The sequence below is a fragment of the Pelecanus crispus genome, chromosome 1 (assembly GCF_030463565.1).
Source record: "Pelecanus crispus isolate bPelCri1 chromosome 1, bPelCri1.pri, whole genome shotgun sequence".
NCBI classification, from domain to species: Eukaryota; Metazoa; Chordata; class Aves; order Pelecaniformes; family Pelecanidae; genus Pelecanus; species Pelecanus crispus.
In genome coordinates this window covers 61,313,085-61,329,748 of record NC_134643.1, presented here as the reverse complement: position 1 = coordinate 61,329,748, position 16,664 = coordinate 61,313,085, and positions in this window count along the sequence as shown.

Here is a 16,664-nt window from a genome sequence, read left to right as displayed (position 1 = left end):
ACTGCTTAAATATTTAATCTCTTGACATGTCTTAATGATGTTCCTCACTGCTGAAGGTCTAGCTTTGTGAAGGTACTTACTAGCTACCCGGCACCCTGCTGTTGAAGTCCCAGTAGAGTCCTGCAGGGAGCCAGCAACCTAAGAGTTAAAGTTGGAGACAAATGGTGTACACACAATAATTGTAACTAGCCCTCATTTAGGCCTGCTTAATGAGCATAGCAGATTATTTGTGACACAACCTCAAGCAAGTGAAAAACCCCAAATGAATTTGATGCATTCCTATATGCAGCAGCTAAGCACAGGGGCTTTAGCAAGTTTAAGGAGAAAAGTGAGAAGGCAAATGGGGTTAAACAGCTTAGATGGCAGCTGTTCTTGTCCCTGAAAAGAAAATGTGTTCAATTATTCATGTTCAGCTTAAACTGACAATGAAGCCAGCTTCAACAGAGCAATTCTTCTGCATTATTCATACCATGGAGCGAGCAGAGTCTCTGCAATGAGATGTTTTTGCAGATGTATGAAGCCTACAAATGGTTCAGAAGCTGGGCTTGTTCATAAAGTCAATGAAGAGAGTGTGTGTGCGAGGTTTAAATATGAAAATCCATTGAGTGTTCCTGTGAGTAAACAGATAAGGTTTACATCATCTGGAAGCTACAGAGTCTTAGAAACATCACCATCAGCGGGAGGAAGCAGTGAAGTTTCCATCTCAGGTGTCTGGGTCATTATATCTGTTATCCTGCAGAACACAGCAGTACCGAGAAAATCCATTTAACATAGTCATTATTGCATCACAACAGGTCTTTTGTGCTCACTTCTGCTTAACTGAAGGGCCAGGGAATCTCAGTTTCTCTAAAACCCTAGCTAGTTTTCAGAGGAACTTCAGCAGACAGCTGCACCTCTTTGCCATGTCTCTCAAGGAACATGAACAGCTGTGTTCCTCTGGCCATCAACAGCTGGAGGAGCTGCTCAGGTTTCTGAAAAATCACAGAGGGCAATCAAGGTAGTACACCTGCAAATGAAATATCTCAGAGGTTATTTTGTGAGTACAAATTTTAAAGAAGTCTGGAAGTACTGTTTGGCATCGTGTCTCTTGCTTATGACCACAGAGCAGAGCTCTCCTGCAAGAATTTTAGGGCCCTGTTCGATGGAAGAACCATGCAACCGCAAGGTAACTGAAAGTAGGACCTGCACCTTTCAAAGTCACCCCTTCCTCTGAACATGGTGTTCTTCAGAGTAACATCCTACATGGATGCATGCATTCATAGATCCCAAATTTCCCTAAAAAGTTGTCTGTTTTAGCCACACAGAATGGGCTGGAGAGACACAGTAAGTACCTTCAAGCAAACAAGACAGAGCCCTGTTCTGCAGGCAGAGAAGAGCTGCTCTGAAATGCTACCAGCACAGCTGAGAAGGCCAGTTTTTCAGGGAACCTCAGAAGCTGTCACTCAAAGTAGCTGTCCTGGTTTCAGCTGGGATAGAGTTAATTTTCTTCCTAGTAGCTGGCATAGTGCTGTGCTTTGGATTTAGTGTGAGAATAATGCTGATAACACACTGATGGTTTAGTTGTTGCTGAGTACTGCTCATGCTAGTCAAGGACTTTTCAGCTTCCCATGCTCTGCCAGGTGCACAAGAAACTGGGAGGGGGCACAGCCAAGGCAGTTGATCCAAACTGACCAAAGGGCTGTTCCATACCATATCATGTCATGCTCAGTATATAAAACTGGGGGAAGTTGGCTGGGGGGGCAGCAATTGCTGCTCGGGGACCAGCTGGGCATCAGTCAGCAAGTGGTTGCATCATGTGTTTTTCCTGGGTTTTGTTTCTCTCTCATTGTTATCCTTTTCATTACAATTTTTATTACTATTATTATTTTTATTTTACTTCAATTATTAAACTTTTCTTATCTCAACCCACGAGTTTTCTTACTTTTTCCCTTCCGATTCTCTCCCCCATCCCAACGGGGGAGGGAGGGCAAGTGAGCAGCTGTGTGGTGCTTGGTTGCCGACAGGGGCTAAACCACAACAGTGGCATAGACTGAGATGGTTCCCTTTCACTCCAGCTGATTTTCCCAATCAGCACAACAGCTCTGCATGAGAAATGCTGCCTCCTTTTCTTATCTGAGGGAAGCAGCTATACAACAAAGCCTTATCAGTAAATCCCAACACTATTTGCAAGCCAAGACAACCTCTCGGGGCTATGCCACTACATTTATTTATACTCACAGGTGTTGTGATCTCAGCTACAAATATGCACCCGAGGCAAGCAAGGGACTCTTACTCCAAAAAGGAAGGAGAGGTGGAAGAAAACAGACCACTGACTACAGTCATATAGGACGGAGCATCATCACAGCCCTTTAGGTACATGGAGAAAGGTGAGCATCCTACCATAGATAGGTATGCAAACCAGCGAGCTCACAAGATAATACTTGCCACCACAGCGGAGAGAGAATAGCACCAAGCTGTAAGTTAAGGACACAGATGACAGCAGCTCCTTTTAGTACTTCACATTTCATGAAAGACCAGAGCCAGAGATAGAACAGCCCTGTAATCCACACTGGGTATCTTAGGCTGACCTTTTGCAGTAAGAGTGTAAAGCCAGCAATGCACAGCAGAAGTCTTGCGCTGCCTCCTCTGTACTACTCGCCTCCAGTGAACACCCAAGTGCACATGCTTTCTAGTGACTGGTGTCACTGTGCAAAGCTCAATTGTCTGATCTCAGCCTCGTCTCAAGTTACATAACAAAATCCCTTATTCCTACTAAAGTGGTAAGAAGCACAGATGTGTGGACCAACTCAGAATTTTTTCTTCTATATTTGCTTTATTTCAGAGACCGAAGTCCATCATCTGCAGAGCAGACCTAAGATTTCTTTTGGAATTTCTGCATTGAGCCCAGAACCCATCTTTGGGATATAAAGCATTTTGAGAATGAGAGCCAGGTTTTTAATCAAGATTTAAGTCACATAGTCCTCATGTCCTCCCTGCAATTCGTCATCCTATTAACCAATTATCCTCACTGTTGGGAGCTGGAACTCAATTTTCAGTCAGACTTTGTCTCACTTTAGATGCCAACCACTGTGCATCAGAATTTTCTTTTAGGTTAGAGAGCCATCTAGCAGTAGATTCAGTGCTTTGTAGACTCCTATAGCACATGATTCACAATTGTATTTCATATAAGCAAACTAAGCACTAATTTTTTGCTACATACATTTTCCTGATTTAGCCTTGTAAACATTTTCTAAACCTTTCCACACTTCTCCCACCACCAATTATCCTTTTTGAAATGTAAGCACCATAGACTGGTGAAATAAAAGTACTCAGGGACTTAATAAGAGGTGACAGCATTACTATTTTACAGGTTATCATTTTACTGACTTGTTAATTGCAGGGTTGCCTTTTACTACCCAAACCAATTGATTTTCAGAGCTTTACATATTTTCACATCATGTTCCCAATGTGCTACACAGTATCTTGATTTTTCACTGTGCATTTTATTGGAATCACAGTATTTTGGATGGAATTTCAAAGATCCACCTGGAGTTTATGGAAGATATTTTATGGAAAATGTTTCATTACCAAAAGGAACCCAAACTAAACATAGCAACATCCTGTCTTTGCATCTGTACCGCAGGAAAGCACACACCCTTCCCTTAAGGGCTTCTAGACCTGGCTTCTCTTCCCCATCAGCCTTGGCATAAACCACAGCACTGAAACACAGTGGCAGAGAATGACGCGTCTTGGAACTGAGGCTTTCATCCCCTAGCAAAAAGCATGCTTATTTTAGCAGTATGATTACAATAGCAGAAGAGTAAGCACTGGACTAATAGGAAATAGGGGAGAAAAAAATAAGTCAAGATCAAGAACAGAGCTGAACCTTGGTGCAGTGAGAACACGGTCAAATATCTATCTGTTTTGCAGATGTACTTGTCATTCAGACAAGCAACAGACACCAGTCTGACTTCATTCATAGTCCTTGAATAAAGTCATCGATGTAGGTAACCCCAGACTTATACAAGCCAGAATCTGGCCCTGAGCATTTCAGAAGAATCCTCTCTTAGAGAGGGATTTCTGACAATACACCAGCCCTCAGCAGACACAGACCTGATGGGAATGGTGAAGCAGAGAGCAATGCAGGTCTTCCCCTCCTGTGCCCTCCATCTACCCCTGGTTCCTCTGCTACCAAAGGCAATGTGAGCTGGCAGTGCTGCAACAGAGGACCAGGGGATGGAGACAGTAGAAAAGTGAACTCATCACAGCCCTTCTGGTAAATCTACATGTGAGTCAATCTCTTGGGTCTGTATCATTTGATATTGGTGCCTTCTGCAGTATCCACTCTGCATAGTTGAATGCAGCCAGAAGGCCAGATGTAACAGGCATCTAAGCCGCAAGTCTGGGCTATTCTAACCAAATTTTTATTGTTTGTTTTAACAAATGAAGATTCTAGGCCTTACATTTTTTTAAAGAAAAACTGAAAATATGACAGACATGAAGGTTATGCATGAGGGAAAGAAAAATATTATTTTAAAATCTAAAAACAAGTATGATGATATTTAAGATGCTCAGAAGTCAAAGTTTTTATTTTATTTTTCTGATGAGGGGTATACTCCTAATATTTTGCTTGCTTTGTTTTAGCTAATATTGCTACTTCAAACATACCTGAGCCCCAGCCCTCCTCACACTTGGCTTCTTAGTCAAATAACATAAGTCCTTCAGATCACTAACAGGCCACAGATCCAGGGATGACTTCCCCACCTGTGATTAATCTAACAGCATGAACTTATTGCAGGTCAACCAGGAGATCAGGCCCAGACAGCATGGGTTCATGAAAGGCAGGTCCTGCTTGACCAACCTGGTGACCCACCTGGTAGATGATGGAAAGGCTGTGGATGTCATTTACCTGGATTTAGCAAAGCTTTTGACACAGCCTCCCACAATATTCTCCTTGGGAAGCTGGCAGCTCATGGCTTGGACGGGCGTAGTCTTCACTGGGTAAAAAGCTGGTTGGGTGGCCGAGCCGAGAGTTGTGGTACATGGAGTTAAGTCCAGTCGGCAGCCAGTCACGAGCGGTGTTCCCCAGGGCTCTGTTTTGGGGCCAGCCTTGTTTAATACCTTTATCGATGATCTGGATGAGGGGATTGGGTGCGCCTTCAGTAAGTTTGCAGATGACACCAAGCTGGGTGGGAGTGTTGATCTGCTGGAGGGTAGGATGGCCCTGCAGAGGGACCTGGACAGGCTGGACCGATGGGCCGAGGCCAACTGTATGAGGTTTAACAAGGCCAAGTGCCAGGTCCTGCACTTGGGTCACAACAACCCCATGCAACGCTATAGGCTTGGGGAAGAGTGGCTGGAAAGCTGCCTGGCTGAAAAGGACCTGGGGGTGTTGGTAGACAGCCGGCTGAACATGAGCCAGCAGTGTGCCCAGGTGGCCAAGAAGGCCAACAGCATCCTGGCTTGTATCAGGAATAGTGTGGCCAGCAGGAGCAGGGAGGTGATTGTTCCCCTGTACTTGGTGCTGGTGAGGCCACACCTGGAATACTGTGTCCAGTTTTGGGCCCCTCAATACAAGAAAGACATTGAGGTACTGGAGCGTGTTCAGAGAAGGGCTACAAGGCTGGTGAAGGGTCTGGAGCACAGGCCTTATGAGGAGCGGCTGAGGGAACTGGGGTTGTTTAGCCTGGAAAAGAGGAGGCTGAGGGGAGACCTTATTGCTCTCTACAACTACCTGAAAGGAGGTTGTAGCGAGGTGGGTGTTGGTCTCTTCTCCCAAGTAGCTAGCGATAGGACGAAAGGAAATGGGCTCAAGCTGCGCCAGGGGAGGTTTAAGTTGGAAATTAGGAAAAATTTCTTTATGGAAAGGGTTATCAAGCATTGGAACAGGGTGCCCAGAGAGGTGGTGGAATCACCATCCCTGGAAGTGTTCAAAAAATGGGTAGATGTGGCACTTCGGGACATGGTTTAGTCTAGTCTACCCTTGATTGGTTAGTGTGGGTTTGGTAGTGTAGGTTAATGGTTGGACTGGATGATCTTAAAGGTCTTTTCCAACCTAAACGATTCTATGATTCTATTACAAGTATATGCTACTGAATCTCCTTCTGTGCTGAAAGGAAAGAAACCACAGTTTATGCAGAATCAAAAGTTACCTCTTCCCTCCAAAGCACCTTTTCTTATCAGCAGGGGGGGATGCTCACATAACACAGAGGTTAATGCTTTTGTAGCTCAGTGTCTTTTGAAGAAGAAAACAAACCAACTTCCACTTGCATTTCTGAGGGACAGCTCTGCCCACCCACGTATCCTCAGGCAGGCGTCTGAGCCCCTCCACTCCCGCAATCAGCTGCACAATCCATCCCCCACCTCGCCTTCCCTGCTGCTTGTTTTCCTGGATGAGCATTGCTATTTTCCCAGCAATAACGATCAGGAGGCACCATCTAGTGGTGCCTAGAAAACCCACTTTTTCATTCAGTTACAGTTTCTGAGACTTACAGGAATGGTTTGTGCTATATTCTAAGTGTACGCTTTCTACCCATTTCCAGACAGGGAAGGAAATGTAACACAGAGTAGGGAGGACAGGCCTGCAGAAACAGGTATGACAAGCAATTGGCCACCAGAGTCCTGGACAGGCTGTAGGCTAAATTAAGGTGCATAAAAAGACTGAAGTGGCTATTAGTGCACAACACCCACTGGGGGGAGCAGAGCACAGGGGTGTTACCCCTGAACCCTGCCCCAGGACATTCAGGGTTCTGGAGCCACAGATGGTGCTCCCAGACCCAATATCTCCCTTGTCAAGACAAGGGATTGCAAAAAATGGGATCCTTATACCAAAGCCTGACCCTGAAAACCAGGCAGCTTTGTCAAAGGGAACAACTCCTTTTTCATAATGTGGCCATCTAATGCAAAATTCAGTATGAGGACAATAAGACTGCCAGAGTTTTTTAAGGCCTACCCTTCCCTTAGCTTTCCACTTCGATGGCTCCTTGTATTATTCTCCCTATCCCACTTCAGGAAAGCCAAAAAAGCAGACACTGATACAAACTAAGAAACAGACCTTGTGTAGGACTTAGCATTGCATTCTGTCTTTAGTTACATGCACTCAAACAAGTTATTTGGAGATAAGTATACTGTGAACTTAATGAGCTTCAGTTATTCCATGTTAACACACATAAATTCTTGTCCCATGGTAAATATAGGATTTTTTGATATTCAGGAAAAGAGTAATGAGCTACCTTCACAAGCTTTTGGCTAGCAGTTCATGCACACCATTTACTACAGTTAACGGCACAGTGTAAGTTTTCAACCTTTCTTACCTCCCAGAAGCATATCAGCACATCCACCCTTTAAGGTCACTTCAGTTCACCCATCTCCAAAAGGACAGCCTGCAAATCAGGTTCCCTGGAAGCTTAATTTAGGTCAAAGCCCCTCAGTAAGCATTGCTCAGTTTTTGCCATATATCCATCTGTCCAAGCACCAAGTCAGCCCTCTCCCAAAAGCCTCATAACATCTCACAACACTGTGAGCTCCTTCAACACTTTTGCTAAGCTAACATAACCTCTAACCAAACAGGAGTAGAGGGTCCCTCCTGGACTTTTAGAGACATCCAGCACTCCGATGAGTGTGAGTCAGCTGATTGATTACCCAGGTGATACAACACAGGCACAGCTGGGCTCAATGCCCATCAGTGATGCTGCACAGCAATTGGTTTTCAAGAGGGGAAGATCTCATTGTGAGAACAATATTCAGGGCTGGTTCTCTTGGGGCATGTTTCAAATGCAAATGAATCTTTACCCCAGAATTTGGACATGGATGAAGTTAATTCCTCTGTCACAGGCCTGTAATCACTCACCTTATTGCATAAAAGCTACTGCAGGTCCCAAAAAGCTTTATATCCTTCAAGCACTTTGCAGCCCAAATTACTGCTCACTTCTCAAGCAAGATGGCTAACCATGTGAGAACTGATGACACAGGAGGTAGCACTTGCCCACAGACTCACTAGGCTTTTTAAAGAAGTAGGAAACCCTCAGCTTTTAGAAATAGAGTATTTCAAGGTGCATTATCAAACCCTAACTGAAAACAGATTTGCTGCTGGGCTGCAGCTGCCAACGTGTCAGCCAAGGAGAGCATGAAGTTGTGGGTAGTCTCCAAAGCAGGGATAGCTTTTTAACTTCACTGTTACCTCTTATGGACTTGCACTGACTCATAAGAGCTATAAATTAAAAAGACTATGAAAGAGCTGTGATAGTAGTAGTGGTAGCATTATTAACTGGTGTTTTCTCTGTGGTCTGGTTATGACACAGATGAAGTAGCTCTTACAATATATAAAAGGCAAACATGCAAAGGACCTCAGTGCAAAGTGATGGAACAATGTTTCATCAACTATCTTTCTTGTATTTCACTTTTTTTTTTCCCCTTCTCTTGAAAAATGAAGGAAGGTCACAGATCAAATAGGACTATGCATTGAAGTAAAATGTTTAGATGTATGCAGGTCTTTGCATTCCCAAGCAATAACATGTTCCTCAGATGAGGAAACCACTTTGTTTTTCCCTGGTACCCTTGTTTCACCTTCCACGTACCAAAGCTTATCATACAATGGTTGCTGGCAGAGCAATGAAGGAAATGGAACAAATGCACCCTTAGCACAACCACATAAATTTCAATACAAGTTTGCCAGGGCTGCATTTGGCCTAGTACACTTATACAGTAATTCCAGCAAGCTTTTTGTTGTAGCCATTATCAGATAAACCATGTTATTATCCTTAAGAGGCAGGGTAAACAGTGGAGAGAAACAAAGATGTTTTGGGACAATCTGTTTGGATGTAATGAAGCAATAGGGAGCTGGCAAACTAGTTTGCTGGCTAGAGAAAGTTGGTGGGTCCTGGGAAAGGCCGGATTGTGGTAGTCAGCTTGGTAAGAAGCACTGATTAGAAAAAGCCACTCAGCCACTTCTGGGGCTCTGGAGGTCCTGCAGTGTGGCAGAGCAGTGGGGAGAAGCCACAGCATCTGCAGAGAGGTTACTGAAGGGGCTTGTTCCTGCCTCCTGGGACAACAGGAGAAAGCCGGAAAACTCACCCTGTGTCACATCACTGTTAGGTGGGCTGGGGCTCTCACACCTGGCTGGGGCTCCCCCCTTGTGCTGGAAATCTGAAGCAAATTTATGTTGTCAGCAGAATCCCACTGCTGTAAAACTAGAAAGAGAGGAGTATCAGCCCTGCAAGTAGATGGCTACAGTGGACTTAATTCTGGGTACCCTCAGATGAACCATGACAGGTGGAAGAGTCTCTCTGTGCCCAGTACTGGAGGACAGGTAATCCAAAATTGTTTTGAATGTGTATGTTAAGATAATTCAGCCCTGGCCAGAAAAAATGGGCCCTCCAGGAAAACAAAGATCAAAGGTAAAGAGGGATTATTAATTCTTCCTGGATTACAAGGGAGCCCAGCTGAAATTTTATCCCATCAGAAATCTGCATTTGTGGCGAAACTGGGCAAAACCAGTTTACCTTTTTTCTACTTGTGTCAGACAGTGATATCTGTGCTTTGAACCTCCACAATGCAGCCTTAAGTTCCATAGTCTGAAAAAAACCCCCACCCGAAACCAAACTGAAACCTGAACACTGCATCCTTAAAGATGAAAACGCAGCACCTGAAAAAAAGATCATTTTCATCAGAAATTGCCTGTGCCTCTGTTCCCCATGGACAAGCCAGGATGATGCCACCCTTTCACCTCACAGCACTTGTGAGCAGTTGAGACTTGAAGTCTAAGGTGCTTTGGTCAGAAGATGCCCATTGCCATGTCACCACAGCCAGTTTTTTGTGAGGATTGAATAGCTGCTCAGGCACGATCTGTTTGCCCTCAGTTAGAAAATGATCATGGGCAAAGTATCTCTTGGCATCTCCTCCGGTCGTTTCCAAAGGGTAAGCTGCTCTAAACCCAGGGGGATACTGAATGGTGCCTGTTGATGGGATTTTTCAATGCCACCTGAGAGCCTTGTGGAGCGGGGGAGGCTGGGAATTGTCTGGAGGCAAGATGTGGCTCAATCACTTTTTGGGGGGGTTCTGGTTATCAGAAGCTAAAAACCAGCTCCATCAGGCTGTTGTCCTTCCAAGATAAAGTGGACCTTATCCTAAATTTTACCAGGGGAAAAACAAGGCTTAAAAATTGCAGTTATTTCCCTCTGTTTCTTCACTATTTTTTTTCTGCTATCCAGAGCACTCCATACAACAGTCTTGTTAGTTCCCATTGCATTTGCCTTTATGGCTGTGGGGATTTTACATATAAGCCTTCTTAAGCAGAAGAAAACATATTGCTCTATAGTTATGTAACCCTGCACAATAATGGAAACAATAAAGTTTTCACACTATTTGTTTACTTGTGGTGTTTTCATATCATCCAAGGACAATAATGTCCAGCTTCTTTCAGTAATGGCTGAAAAAGGGTTAAGAATTTTTTTGTAGGTGTTTGCCTTACTTTGCCTCCTAGTGCAGGGCTGAGCTGGTTTTGTGTATGTCTCTGAGCGTTCTTTGTCATTTTTGCTGTATCACTGGTTTACCCTTCTGTGGCACTGGTATTTTGTATAGCTAGCTACCAGCACGATCACTCTGGCCCTTACTCTCCAGACAAAGAAGAAAGCAGCTCCTTTACTGTTTATACTGTCTCTCCAAAGACAGTTTTCATCCTGTAGACATATTTATTTAAGGAATATAAAAATAATTGGAATTTCCTCACCTGTAACTATGGATAAAACTTTTTCTTTTCTTTTCAGCATCCTCTGCAGATACTGCACTAGAAGCAGTCTCTCTAGTTGATCAGGTTTTTGCCAAGAAACCTTCCAAAATCAATGAACTATCAGACTAATACCTCAGCCACACTTTGGCGTGCTTTGAGTCAGACTGGCCCCCATACTAGAGCCTGTAAGGAGCACTGCAGTGAAAGCTATTTTGGTCAGCAAGTGCAGGATCATGGTGCAGTCAAAGCAGGAGGAGGACACAGATCCTAGGTGGTGTCAGTGTGAGAGCTGAGCCCATCGACTGGGTCCAAACTGCAGACAGGAGGAAGCCAGATGTGGGGTGGGTGCCTATGGCTTCTGTCCTTGGCTTCTTGACAGGCACAAATATGGGTGTTTTCTCGGCACAAACAGGGATCATGTGTCTGGACCATGGTTATGCTGGGAGGTCTCTTTTAGTATTAAGCTGTGGTCAAAAGCAGGACCATTTCACTAAATGTGGGTGTCAACAATAATACAAATCTTTACAGGGGTATATCTTCAATTGCAGATTGTAAAAAAAAGCTGCAAATGTTTCTTTAGGATGCGTAAAGTTCCAGGATTGCCTCCCCTACTCTTTTCCTGCAAAACAGTTGAAATTGCTGGGTTGATTCTGTCTGGAGTATATTCCGCCAGAGACAGATACCCACCATGGAAAACAGCAGCTTAAACAATCTGTTGACATTGAAAGCAAGAGAAGACATGCAGATAAGAATGTCAAGAAACCTTAACTATAGCTGTTACTTCCTGCACAGCCTATAATTAGATACCAGGGTAGTACTTTATACATACTTAAGATACAAGCCAGAATACTTTTTGCTTATTTTTCTGTCTCTGTGTTCCCATCTATGTTCTTTGTGTTGTCACTTGCCAGCTTTCTGATAAAGCAATATATCTGTGGCTGATACTTGCCAGGAACCATTGTGAAAAATGTTTGCTACAAAACAAAATGTTATTAATTTTTTCTCTGAATAAGTGCTGAGAACACTAAGGTTTAATTTCCTGCCTCCCCACTTTCCTGAGCTCTCTTGTTAACCTCAATTTATTTTTTCACCTCAGCCTGTAAGAGAGCTATACAAACCACAGTGTCATTTCAATGCTTATTTTTCATTCTGATGCCTGATTTGTGAAAACATCAAGTTATATATTCTACACTTTTTTTAAAAAGACCCTTTTTAGACGCCTAAGCACACTCTAAGAAGCTTGACTTTAAGCAGCCATTTTTGGATACCATGGCCCTAGCAAAGTGCTCCTCAGACTCTTATGTCTGAGTGATGATTGTGGCCTTTTTTTGGAAGTCAGGAAACACAGCCAGTATTTCAGGGCATGTTTTCAGTCCCGCTCTTTAAACCCTCAATAGGGAAGACCCAGAAGGTGTGCGTTGGCAAAGGTGGCTCCTGTGCACACCACTCATTGCCCTTGGCACGGCATTTACAGATGAGGGCAAAGGGAAGGTCTGGCTGAAACCTGCTTGTACCTGCCTATCTCCAGCTGGGATGGTGGCCTGAAAGTGCTTTGTGGAGTCGATACAAGTAGTAACAATTTGCCAAGCTAGCAAGGGTAAAACATCACTGAGAGTCACAGACCACCACCTGGAAAGCAGAGGGAGAGCTGTGGTGGTCAAGTGGGCTCGGGCACATTTCAGTCTTTGCTCTACGTCCATGCCAGCTTGGCCAAGTCCACTCCTAGGAGTTACTGAATGCAGTCTGAGGCACAGGGTCATGGTGCCATTCCCAAATGAAAACTTTTTCCCAGCTCCAGCACTAAATTGGGGTTTGCTATGATGATCAAGAACATTTGAATTGGAGTGCAAGCATGCGCCTCCTGCTGCACCTGGTAACAGGGCACTAAGCCACCCTCCTTGACTTTGCTTGTGTGTGGTGAAGTACTAGGTCTACACTATCAAATAAAGCAGGGCTGGATTTAATCGGTCATTCAAGACTCTGATCAAAGATGAGCTCATTAGCTCGAGGTACACTTAATGGATAACAAGCAAGAGGGAAAGTCTTGAGCCATTTTTTCATCTCACTGGTAGCCTCCCTAGAAAAACCTGTGTTGTTTATGTAGATGACTTAAGTTTCTAGAGACACTGAAAAAACCCCGTCTGTGAACTACCAGAAGTTCCCTACCAGTGACACACATCTAACAAATTACTGATTATGACCATATAAGTAACTTTAATTTCTCCAACTGCTGGCCAAAGCTAAAATAAGTGTGGAATTTAATGCAGGTGCTCATGAAGTATCTCAGAAAGGAAAAATATTGGAGTGCATACTCATTTGAAAGGAAAAAAAACCCCTTCTTTTAGTGTCTACTGCAGGTGTTAGTTGAATGGGGAACAACAGAGTGAGAAAAGCCTGAAACGTTGGCCTGTTATTTCCTGCTGTCTCATTTTAATGAACTTTTTGTACATGTTAATAAAAGTTACTTATTTCTCCTCACATAAAATCCTTAATGTATTTGCAATTGTACTTTCTCTAGCCATTTCGTTATTATATCGGTTTCTCTTTCCCAGGATTAGGTTGGGTGAAGGATGTGAAATATTGTTAATTATCAGCTTTTAGTGCTGTGACTATAGTCAGCCCCTTCTTAGGAAGTTTTCAACTGAAGGCCAACATCCTGTGTGCATTAATGCCGAGGAGAGATTATAGACATGTAGGTAAGTAACTGCATTGTCCTCTTTGGTCATTACTGAGGGCTGTCCCTGTGCAAGTGCCTAAGGCACATCCACCAGACACAGTGTGACCCTGGCTCCCCACCCACCCCTGCAGCACTCCCACAAGGATGCTCTAGAGCTTGTCCTGTGTCTCACTGCTCTGCCCCACTCACAGCCCCAGTTACTACCCTGCTGTCTTGCATTAGGAAACCTACCCACATTTCACCATACACACAGCTCTCACTGCTTTAGCATACTACCCCAGGCAACTATTCACTGGGGCAGAAGGCAAGGCTCATACCCACGAAGGGAGCCCATGATTAACTGTAAGTGGTAGGAGTGTTACTTCATGGGATGCTCTGGGGATGTGCAGGATTTTTACCTCCTTAAGAGCTCTACTGTAAACTCCAGGAAGGACAAGACAGTTTTGTCTTCTTGATATATGACATTGGTACTGAGGGTGCCTACTTGCATCCCATGCTGCTTCTCTTCCATTCCCAAACACAAGATCTTTTCTCCTTCAGGCAATTTTCCCTTCCTCTCCCCGCTTTCCCACTCTCTGTAGATAGCTGACTGCTCCCTCTATTGCCGTAGCAACAAGGAGCAGTTTAGCCATGCTGAACAGCCCATGCCAGAGGTCACCATCCTTCATTTGAGAGGGGAAAAATCAAAACCCAAAGGCTTGATTTTGGTGCCACGGACTCCCCTAAGTAGCTGGCCATGGAGCTTGAGTACATGCTTGAGTACCAGGTCTGCTTGGCGTCTGCCTTCACTGCTGGGGAAAGCAGTGCTCTGCCCATACATCCTTGCTGCTGACAAGATCCTCTGTGTCCTGGTGGAAATCACTCAGGTGTCTTTAACTGCAGACTCTTGTCCCTATAGGCCCTGGATACGGTGAGCCTTTGGCTGGCTTGCCCTTCTCCTCCTCCTCCTTGGGACTGCAGGAACTAGCAGTGATGATTCTGCAGATCAAGCATGGGACAGGGCTGATCCTGAGATGGGCTGTGGGTGGTGACCAGGCTGAGAGGAAAGGCCCCCACCAACCTCAATACAACAAGCATCAGGGCTTTTCTTCTGAAAGGCTTTGGTCATTGTAACAACTCACTTTGGGTAGTGCAGGCTTAGTAAAGAGCATTTAACCAGCTGATCAAGTGGTACTACCTGTTGGCTGAAGGTTATCAGATGAGACAAGATGATACAGTCCTATGGTAAGCTGTCAATGTCTGAGCGAGTCACAAATACATTTCACCTCTGTGTCAGGTCTCTCAGAGAGCTGGTACAGGGGAAAAATGCTAAAAGGCATCTGAAAAAGTCACTGCACCTAGTAAAGACTGCAGTGCTGTTTTAGGGTAATAGCAGAGACAACAGCAGGAACTAGCTTAATATTCAGTTCACAACCTGATAAAAAGCCAGTGAACATGTGGAACATGTAGAAGACCTGACTGAGCATTCTCCCTCTTTATGTGACCTGGTGTCAGGTACAAAGCTCAGAGAAGCACACCATGCCAGTGAAGATGGATATTTCCCCACCAGCCATAACAGTACAGAAAAACCTACCAGCAACTTTACTAAAAATCCATAGATGAGTGCATACACTGGGCCATAAGCTTTTATCTAACACTGAAACTCAAAAAATATCTAAAGCAAGCAAAGTCTGTGCTGAGGGACAACACTGCTGCCTCCCATTTCTAAGGAAATGAAATCAGGTTTAAGTTTATTTCACCACTAACATCTGATGGAAGAAATCTGCAGCCAGGCCCTAGCCCAAGAGCTCTGCATGACCCACAGAAGCACAGAATGGCAGAGCCATTGAGTTTGGAAAGTGCCTCTGGAGACGGTCTTGTAAAACCCTCCTGCTCAGACTGGGGTCCCCTAGAGCAGAAAAGTTGCTCAGGGCCATGCTTGGTTGGATTTCGAGTGTCTTGAAAGGTAGATACTCTACAGCCTCTCCAGGCAACCTGTTCCAGTGGTCAACTACCCTCACAATGAAAAAGTAGGATAGGATATTTTGTTAGAAGGGACCTATAATGATCATCTAGTCCAACTGCCTGGCCTCTTCAGAGGCAAAAAATAACATTGAATGCCTCTGCTTTTTCTTCATCTCTATTTGTCAGGTGGATGGCTTCTCTTCCTAATCATCCTTAATCCTCAAGAAGAGTCCCCTGGATAAGTGAATTAGCCTGGTTGTATTTCAACGCTCTCACTGCAAAACAGAGGTGGGAACATTTCTTTCCAGTGTGGCTGCAAGGGAAGAGCCATGCTGTGAAGTGCCTGGACACTGGAGCAAGGGCATGGTGTGGGCCATGTGTCTAACATGACAGATTCTGATGTGTCTGATGAAGTCGTGGTGCTGCCCTGTAAGAGCCGCTGGGTAGAACCAGAATAAGTTCTGATGCCACCGCCTGGCATGCTGTATCTGTGATATGGCTTTTGTTGGAGCACTATTGCCAGGCTCTGGGCATGATTATTTTGATGAAAGGCATTCATGCATCACCTCCCTGCTGGAGTTTAATTGACTTAAGGGAACAGAACATGGAAGAAATCTGTGCTGCAGAGTGACCCGAAGATATATTGGGGCCTATTCACAAGCTCAGGTGAAAAATGGGAGAATAATGGTACCTATTTTGCAAGGTATTTGACTTATGGGCCTATAACTCTTAAATCTTGCCAACGTGTTCCAGAATGAGTTGGAAATATGAGAAATTTACTGTACACTAAGCATTCTTCCACTAATGAAAGCAGAGGGGCTTCCCACACCTCCTTTTCCCCCCTCCTGTCATTCATCACCAAGTGGAGAAAAGTCAGAAGCTCCAAAGCACACAGGTAGAAATATGATCCTGACACCAGGTTTTACACCTCAATTTACCCCTTATTTCAGCAAAGGCTGTTTTACGCTATCAGCCTGTCCATCAGTGCAATTCACATGACGGAGGAGACAAAGAGGAGGGAAGAGACCAGGTGTCAAGAAAGGTCTGTTTCAGAACAGGCGTCAGGGGGGAGTGATTTTCACAAAGTAGTCTGTAACTGTGGAGCAAGGCCATTGCTGGTTGGGGGCTGAGGTGACACACACTCCTATTATTCATGCTAGACAAAACCATAGGACATGGAGCCCAGTTCCTTTTGCTGCTGCCACCACTACCACTAACTCCTCAGAGAGGCTTCAAACACTGTCCTGTGTTCCAGGGATGGTACCCAATAAAGCTGGCTGGGTCTAGAGAGGAAAAAGAGAAAGATCTGTTCTGGGAGACAGCCAAGGAAGATGGTCT